Here is a 9368-nt window from a genome sequence, read left to right on the forward strand (position 1 = left end):
CTCACTACGTTAAGTAACTATGCAAACAATGATTCATATTTAAATAAAATATGATACAAATATCCACTCTGAAAATCATATTTTGTACAACATAGCTGTATTTAATTTACATAAAATAAAGATAAGTGAATGAAGAATGCATACAAAAAACAGTTTCGTTACACCTTTATTGATGTCTACACCTACCGGGCGGTGAATTCTGGCTCCTTCAGGGTGAACATTTCTCCATCTATGGACAATGTTCGTTCGAGACGTCCCAAATAAGATCAGCGTCGTTAGGGTTGTTGACATGGACTGAGAACTCGTTAACAAACAAGGACAAAGCGTACTCTGGCGGTTCGTCAGCCTACAATTTGATTAAGCCGTAAATTGTGCAAATGTACATTATTGTTCAAATGAAATTAAGTTTACACGACCTTCATCCCGGACCCGGCAACATGACTTGATTGTTGATTGGTCATCAGACCATATCTTCGGTCAGTCACCCTCTACCTCTGCGCCGAGTTTGGACGTTGTTATTACTGCTAAAGGTATGTACCAGCCTTTGTACTGGTAACCGGCTATCCCAAGAAAATGTGGCACAAAATCCAAACAAACACACAAACAAACCAACTTACTTAACATTTACTCGGTGCTTCACAATACGACTTAATATGGCACGCAAAATGACTAGATAAAGAATTTGTATTAAACTAAATTCCAAGGCACAGAGATCCAAAGACAAGAGATGTGTGTAAAACAGGTATGCCCCTTTGTATATAGTTAAGAAAAATCATGGTATTAGTATTAGATTTATACTCATTAACTCAAAATGTTTAACAGCTAAAATCTTCTCTTTTATCGTTCAAATTTAGGTGTTTGTACTCATTTATACTAACATAATTTATTTAAAACAGCATGGATTTTGATTTAACTTGTTTCATGTGATATACTGGGCCAATATAAATTTGTTTGAGGCTTAATTGAAACACTTTCAATCCAAGATAAGTTGTTCTTAAGTTCTAAAGGGAGCTAATTAAAAGATGGCAAATGTGATTTGCCACTCAATAAGTATACGTTAAGTGACGTAAAATTCAATAGACGTCTTCCTTTTTCCCTCAAATGAACGTGCAGATCTATAATTTGTGTTATTTGGTTTCGTGCTCATAACAATGGTCTATTGAAATTATTAAAATAACATACAAATTGGCTTGTATTCAAGGCCATATTCCACATAGTTTTCAGCATCTCCCATTTGCTGCACGGCTTGTGAATTACGAGCTGTGAGGCGTCGCTTATCGGCTTATAATTGGGCATATGGAACGTGTCAACTAATGATGACACCATGACGTCCAGGTCAACAAGAGCAACAAAGGGTCCCCGAACCACTGTCAATGTTGCACTGGAAAACAAAGATGTATTTTCACCGACAGTCATAGTTCAAGAGCATAACACTTTTTATTTTTACAAAAAACTTATTCGGGTATTTCTTATATTTGTAACGGCGAAAAGGTCATTATAATACACTAAATTTTACGGCTTCAAAATAATTGGTACCTATTATACTACAATTAATAAATTTCATGCCATAAATGGCCATTTTAAAGACACTTGAACTAAATAAAATAAACATTACAGTATCTATAAGATATAGTAAGACTAAAGAAAATAAGCGCCAACAGTCTGAAATATAAGATTAACAACATAGTTCAAACTTTAAACTTAGGAACCACACAAATAAATATCAGTAGACACGCTTATTCTACGTCGTTTTCATGCTTTGAGTGTCACCTATATATTCTCTCAAAATGTGCACATGACAAGAGCCAAACAAGACACATATTGTACACTTATTTTTATTTATTATCTCAAATCAATTTATTTTGTATGACATATCTCAAATATTTGCCAATTATGGTTTGTTAGTATTAATATTAAATATCTTTTCGGAAATAAGCGTACCGTTTCATGCCATTACCAATGAATACGTTCATCTAAGATTTGAGAGTAATTGACAAAACAAATATAATAAATTAAGAAAGTTAAAGAATTTTAATTAAAAGGTGCTTCATACATACGCACACACATACGCATTAACTTACCTCTCCTGAGTGTTACTATCACTAGCCTCTTTTTCAGTATTTCTTGTGTACCGATGATCTCGCAAGAACCTTTGTAATGCCGTTTCATTCCGATCAGAAAATCTTCCGCGGCTTTAAATTTTAAGGTTAAGTCTGCCACTCTCTGACTCTTGATTAAGAACTGCTGGATCGCCGACACTGAATATAATTCCAATTGTCTGTTTACAGTAAATAATGGTCAGTTATAATATCACATGCGTTAAACGTACGATACCAAATACAAACATGCTAAAATGTAAGGGAAAATGCTTGTAAATTAATCACAATCATTGAAAGCACTGATATAATGAGATGAGCATATTTGTAATCGCCACACAAATGGTACTCTTTATAATCATCTTTTTAGCCCAGAAACACCCAAATTGATCCAATAGCATTATATTTTATTATTCATATTCATGCATTTTGACCTGTTTTTACTTTCTTTCAGGTGTGTGTTGCGCAAATTCTTATTTTATTATGTCATTTTTACACCTAAACATAAATGAAAGGTTCATAAATGATTTAACACAATGATTTTAATTTTTATACAAATAACGGTATAATGTTATTTAAGGTGTAATGCAAATACATGCTCAATGCGTAATCTTCTTACATGGTATTCTAATTTGACCCATGCTTCGCCGTCCTTCGCTGAGTGTCAGCAAGTCTGACCATATTCCACTGACCAACAGGAATGCATACGCAATAAACTCATTGCCCGAATACACACTGAAAATATTATTCTTTGTTTTGAACCCTGCAACATAAGGCATAAAGTTAATATATCTTTTTTATAAAAATCTTTCATTTAAGTTAACAGAAGACCAGTAATGAAATTGATTATTCAAATATTTACTTTTTCTACATTATAGTAGTAAAGTATATAATGTGTTTTATATAATAACGAAATCATATTGCACTGAGTGTATACACTTATGTGTATGACTAAATGTAAACAAAGAATACAACTGTTGGTTACCCAAAACTATAGCATATACTGCAGTTGCTACGTCAAAACATCCATTAGCTCCAAAAGCTATTCTGTTTCCACTGCCTTAAACAAAAATGAAAACATGGTTGTTATGACGTTTTCTTGGCTTATATTTTCGTTTTCGTAATTTAATAAGTCAACTGGTGATGTATATGAATTACTGGATTTCCATTAAATACAATATTGTCATCGAACTGCACAACACGTGAAAAATAGGAACTTAATTAACCTGTTTGAAAACATGTATCCCACTGTAAACTGTCAATAAACTGAATTATGCATTTAATTTACTTTTCGCAGTAATATATATTTAGTGGAAATATAATGTTCAGACACTTTTCTGGAACTAGGGAAGAATAATGTGCACTGCTATAAAATTCAACATAACATTAAACAAGGGACAAAATTGTCACAAAACCAGGTTTTCAGTGTGAAAAAAAATCTGATAAAGGGAGACAACTCAAACTGAACTTTTGAAATGAACAAACAAAATTAACCCCCTTTGTAAGTTTGTTTTAAAATAAATCTATTTTAGTCGTGGCGACCTTGACATTGGAGATATTGACGTGATTCTTTCGTGCGACACACCGTCCCATGATGGTGAACAAATGTGCCAAATGATTTTAAAATATCATAATGAATGACATGGTTATAGCCCAGACAAGCTCATTTATGGCTATTTTTTACCTTTGAACTCAAAGTGTGACCTTGACCTTGCAGATATTGACGTAATTTTTTCGCGCGACACACCGTCTAATGATGGTTAACAAATGTGCAAAATGATTTTAAAATCTCACAATGAACGACAAAGTTATGGCCCAGACAAGCTTGTTCCGCCCGCCCGCCAGCCCGCCAGCCCGCCAGCCAGCCAGCCAGCCAGCCAGCCAGCCAGCCAGCCCGCCCGCATTCGCCAATCTAATAACCAGTTTTTTCCTTTGGAAAACCTGGTTAAAAATAATGTGCAAATAATCAATATCAATACTGTTATATTTAGCCTAAAAATTTCGTATTATGAGGGCATATAAGAAATTAACGGTTACCACATGGAATATGTCCAACAGACACAGTTAACTCTGGCGGTTCATAGTTTGGATCATTTAAATCCTTGCCCAATTCCATTGCCATTCTTTTGAAGAGGGCATTTAACAAGGTGTGGTACATACCATCGCCGCTAACAAAGATGATGCTGAAACAAATGACAATAATGTTATAAAAGTAAACAAGAGTTCCGCGGTCGGAGACACATTCTCCCCAAACAGGGCTTTGAACAAGTGACCCCAATTTCAAAAGCATAATTGTAACGCCTTGATGGCCTTATATTTAGCACACGGCCAAGACTTATTATTTGATCAGATTTCTTCAAGATTACCATTCTGACCAAGACCATCAAGATTGAGTCACAAATATGGTCTCTAGAGAGGTTATAAAGTTTTTCTAAGAGTGTATATGGTTTGTGGACGCCTTCCTCTTTGTAAGAAGACGCACATGACCCAGATCCGTTGTTTGTGAAGATTTTTTAAAGTAATCATTCTTACCTAGTTTAATCAAAATTGAGTAATAAATATGGCCTATTGAGTTATTACAACGATTTTTTTAAGTTTTAAACATGTGGCCTAGCTTTTTGGCAGACGTTGCACTGATTCCAACGAACAATAATCATTTTCCCAAGTTTCATCAATACTGAGTTATCAAGGAAACCTTTCGAATGGCACCAAGATGTTTTGTTTTATTTTACCTTGTTTTGGGATGCGCGTTACCCAGATTCGAACTTGGTCCGGATAAATATGTGACAAAGTTTCCTCTAGATCCGATGCAAAATTAGTCATCTTGAGCGATAACATGTCTACTTTAAACTTTTAACTGTACCCTTACACGAAAAATAAAACACTATCTAAATACTAAAGTTGGGCTAATAGGGAAAAACAGGTAGGACAAATCAACGTGAGCAATTTTGGAAGCATTGCAAATTTGATTCGTGTCGCAGACACAGAACCCAAATTACCAATCTACGAACTCACGTTAAATTCTGATCAGATAAATACAGCTACAGCACTAACAAGCCTTCAGTGTAGGTTACATAAACCCATATACTTTTTGATGGCTTTGTTTAAACAAGTGTACACATTATAACTTTCAGAAAGCATGTAACATGACGTTCTAGAGGTTTAACAATTACACGGTGTTTGCATTCCCGAAATAAAGAAAATTTGCTTCATTGCATTGGCGTACCAATAATTATCGCATGAAATCTAGGCCAAAAGTAGACTTAGACAAGTACGCCGAAATAACGGCTTTTTACGACAAACTTGGTTATGTCCAAAGTTCAAATGCCAGACATCACAGACAAAAAGACAGTTTGTGTGAACAATAATACTTTAACATACTTTATAAACCATTAAAACTAACCCGTTAATTGTCTGAAGATTATACCCATTGATGGCTTCCTTTGTGTGCCCAGCGCTCTGTGTGACTACAAGATTTGAAGATACATATATTACCGGTACATACTGTAAGTCAATAACATAAAAATACACATAAAAAAATACATGTTTAGTAAAATATTTTCTGACAAGACAGGTTAACTTGACTGATGGTAAAATTATTTTTGTCAGACAGGTCAAGGACTATTTCAATTTTTAAGTCAATTACATTACATATTTTTACAACTGAAATCAACATAATGTAATTATTCTGATAAAATAATCAATCCAAGTAGAAAATTTTAATTTGAAATCTCACCTTTACGTTTAATCAGTATTTTGTAGAAGCGAAGCTATAAGCTTTTAGAAAACAAAATAATCCGTAGACAAAAACAGTTTTACCTTTTTAAACATCATCAAGACGTCAATGGCAAAATAACGGCCAGTCGGACAAACTTTCCATACTGAAATCTTAAGCAAGGCGTATGACACAATGAGGTCATTTTATTCAATAAAATGACCTCATTGTATTTTAAATCAAATTTCAAGCATTCTCCGTCAGCATAGTCTTGAAACAAATACTCGAAATTAATAAACGGACATATTAAGGGCATCACGAAACCTGCCGCCATGTCAGCCAGTTTTGGAGCGAAAACAACTTTTTTTATTTTAAGATGCGCTGATGAGTATTATTTTGCGTAACTTCATGACGGTTTTGGTTTGATATGATTTGGATTTTAAGTTTTCAAGTGCTATGGACTTAACATAGGAACAAATAAAAGTTAAACGCGATGATTTCAATTATCTGCCAAACACACATTGTCTTCAATTTAAATTTCCGCCGTGATAACAGATTTCGCCATGGTACTGCTTTGCTACATGTTGAAGGCAATTAACAGTTGTGTTAAGCGCTTAACTTAAATTAGCCCATTCTGTTAAATGCATAGAAAATTGGGTTGGTGATGCTTAATAAAACTGTATTGAGTATGGCTTGAAAAACATATCCAGCTAAGAAAGTTTGAATTTAACAAATAGGTGTGTCTTAAAACATTAGTGTTTTCAAATAAATTAAAACTATTAAATTGCCAACAAAACATATGTAGCAACTTTTTCCATTAGTTTGTTTCCAAACTGGTTTTTGTTTAAAATACATTATCTTTTCTTGGAACAATATGTTCTACAAATATAAACTATATTTATATGCAACAATTCATAAATAGATAAGTGGATCGAAAGGGAAATACATTTCAGTATCTTCTTATCTGCACCCATCTTTATCAAAGGTAATTGGATGACAATGTAAACTCACTTGAGTGTCTCAGCAAGTTTGTGATAATTTGCCAAAAACATATGTGGCCTTTAGACCGAAATAAAACAAAGAAAGCTGGAGGAAAGACATTCAAAAGGCCTATATTGAGCTAAGTCGAGCTAAACTTATATGTTTACAAATAACTGTTCGCACAAAAATCTATCAGGTCAAATGATGTTTTATTAAATGGGCCATTACCAATATGGAAAAATATCTAAGAAATCTCCTTTACAAAATAACAACAATCATTGTTTAAAGAGTTGTATTAAAATTAATAACATATTTGTACCTTTTCCCTGAATTTTAGTCTATTGTTTGGTCGCAGGCTTACCACCAAGACTGTTTTTTTTTTCAATTATATTAATATTGACTTCACAGGACTTAATTTAGTTGATTTCTCTATACCAACGCATGCCATGGTATGTTCACTGTATTCGAGTGAACAATATATATTTTAATGTATCTATAGAAATAAAAATATTAACATTGACAAAAATAGAACGGCACATACCTATGACATCAGTTTGAATGCCGGCTTCCTCAAAAATAGGGGCGCAAATGTTTTTGTAATTCTTCTCTCCTCTTGAAAACCCGGAGATAGGATTGATCAATACAAGGAGACGCTTTGGCCTGTCAGCACCTGGTTATGGAATATGGGTATCGAGGGTTAAGTTGGACACTATCCTATTTTATTCACAAATATTGTAATATGGGAATAACAGAAATATTATCAGGGAAGAAATTCCTTCCGGCAGTCTTTAGTTTAAGGCTAATGACAAATTGTTCATATACATAAGTATCATGCAATGCACTATGTATACTAGAATGTTAAACAAGTTGTGTCTAGCTCTAAGTCAGATGTCTTTCAAACTGACCAAATTTTATCAAGAATGAGTCATAAATGTGGCCCCCAGAGCGGTTGCAAGATTTTTCGATTTTTGACCTAGTGAGCTAGTTCCTGGACACGCCTGACCCAGATCCAAACTTAACCTTGATAGTGTTAAGATAAACATTATGATCAAGTTTCATAAAGCTTTAGTCAAACAGTTTACACAAAAATGGTAGAATGTTTTTAACCTGTTCATCTACTTTCTAAATGCAAATAACTCAGATTCAAATCATGGCTAATTAAGATTGAGTCACATGAGAATAACATATTTAGCTGCATCTTGGTCGAAAAAGATGTATTTGTTACTTGTTTCCCAAACATTTGGTATGAAAATTTTCATGTATAACTCAAAATAAAAAAGCAAAATGTTAAAGCTGAAAGGAAATAAAATACAACCATTAATATTTAGATTGACATCTGCTACTTTCATATAACATAATTTAAGGAGGGGTTTATTTGATAAGTTCATGTTTAGTTAACGATATTTGACCTCAGTCTCAATAGTAACTAAATTATATCAATATAAAATCAACCAGAAATATGTCCCTATGACACGAATGACGCGAATGTCTCCACTTAATGTCACTGAACACATTAATGAGTGTTTTGTGGCAGACATAATGTGAACAGTCAACACAGCTCGTGTGTACAAAAAGTATTTGCAACTGCTACACATAAGGCCTTTGCCACTATTGTTGACAGTGACCTTTTAGCTAGCACTCTGACCTTAACAATACATATCACTATTATAAGGAGTATGCACAAACCTTACTTGTCCGATGTTACCTTGAAGCGAGCAACATGTTTTTTGCATGCTACAAGTCCTCTTGATATTTAATCATTTGGCCAATTATTTTAAAATCGCAAAGTCATGCATGTCAAAGTTATGGCTTGGACACGAGCATGCATTTACAGTTGTAAATGCAAAAGAAGCCCACTGCGACATTTACCTTGAAGCAAGCGTCAAGGTTGTTGCATGTGACATGTCTATTTATGAAAATCATTTTTGCGAATTTACTTTGAAATTCCATGAAGAATGACCAAGTAATTGACCGGACGCAAACATTTTTTTTGACTACAGCCATGGGGAATCTGCACTAACTCAAAATATCACCTTTGGATTACCAACATGGCTTTTGCATGCGGCATTTTGTCATGATATGATAACCCTTTGTGCAAATATATTTAGAAATTCCATCATGCAAACAAAATTTATGAGCTGGTCATTAACATCTACGAGTACATCCACTACATTCAATATAATAGATATGCAAAAACTACAAGTATCCACTGTGACCTTGATCTTGTAATGAGCAACATGGTTTTGAAAGCGACATGTCGTCTTGATACGATAATAATTGGGCAAATTGTAATTGAAATCTTATAATGCACACAAAAGTTATGCGCTGAATACGAAATGTCCCTCCCATACTTACACACAAACAAACATTGGACAGACAAACACTATATGATCTTCCGCAATTTAATAAACAATGGCGGGGGCATAAAAACCTCTCAATATATATTGAGTGGTCTTCTAACATAATTATTGTTTTAGCATAATAAATAATTGATATGAATTATGTTGACAATACCTTTTTTTGTGATTCTTCATATCAGTTTTAACATACTAATCTCAGCGCCGTTTTGAGACAAA

At 33.8% G+C, this 9368-nt stretch overlaps 1 long non-coding RNA gene across 1 annotated transcript; it reads right to left on the bottom strand.

Moving 5' to 3' along the window:
• Positions 1–266: 266 nt before the first annotated feature.
• Positions 267–2182, bottom strand: LOC127844908 (uncharacterized). Its single transcript, XR_008032960.1, has 3 exons — positions 2082–2182; positions 1183–1381; positions 267–346 (listed from the first exon to the last, which is right to left on the bottom strand). It is a non-coding gene; the product is annotated as an uncharacterized LOC127844908 (long non-coding RNA).
• Between the last annotated feature and the right edge of the window lie 7186 nt (positions 2183–9368).

This window comes from Dreissena polymorpha, chromosome 9 (genome assembly GCF_020536995.1).
Source record: "Dreissena polymorpha isolate Duluth1 chromosome 9, UMN_Dpol_1.0, whole genome shotgun sequence".
Taxonomy (NCBI): domain Eukaryota; kingdom Metazoa; phylum Mollusca; class Bivalvia; order Myida; family Dreissenidae; genus Dreissena; species Dreissena polymorpha.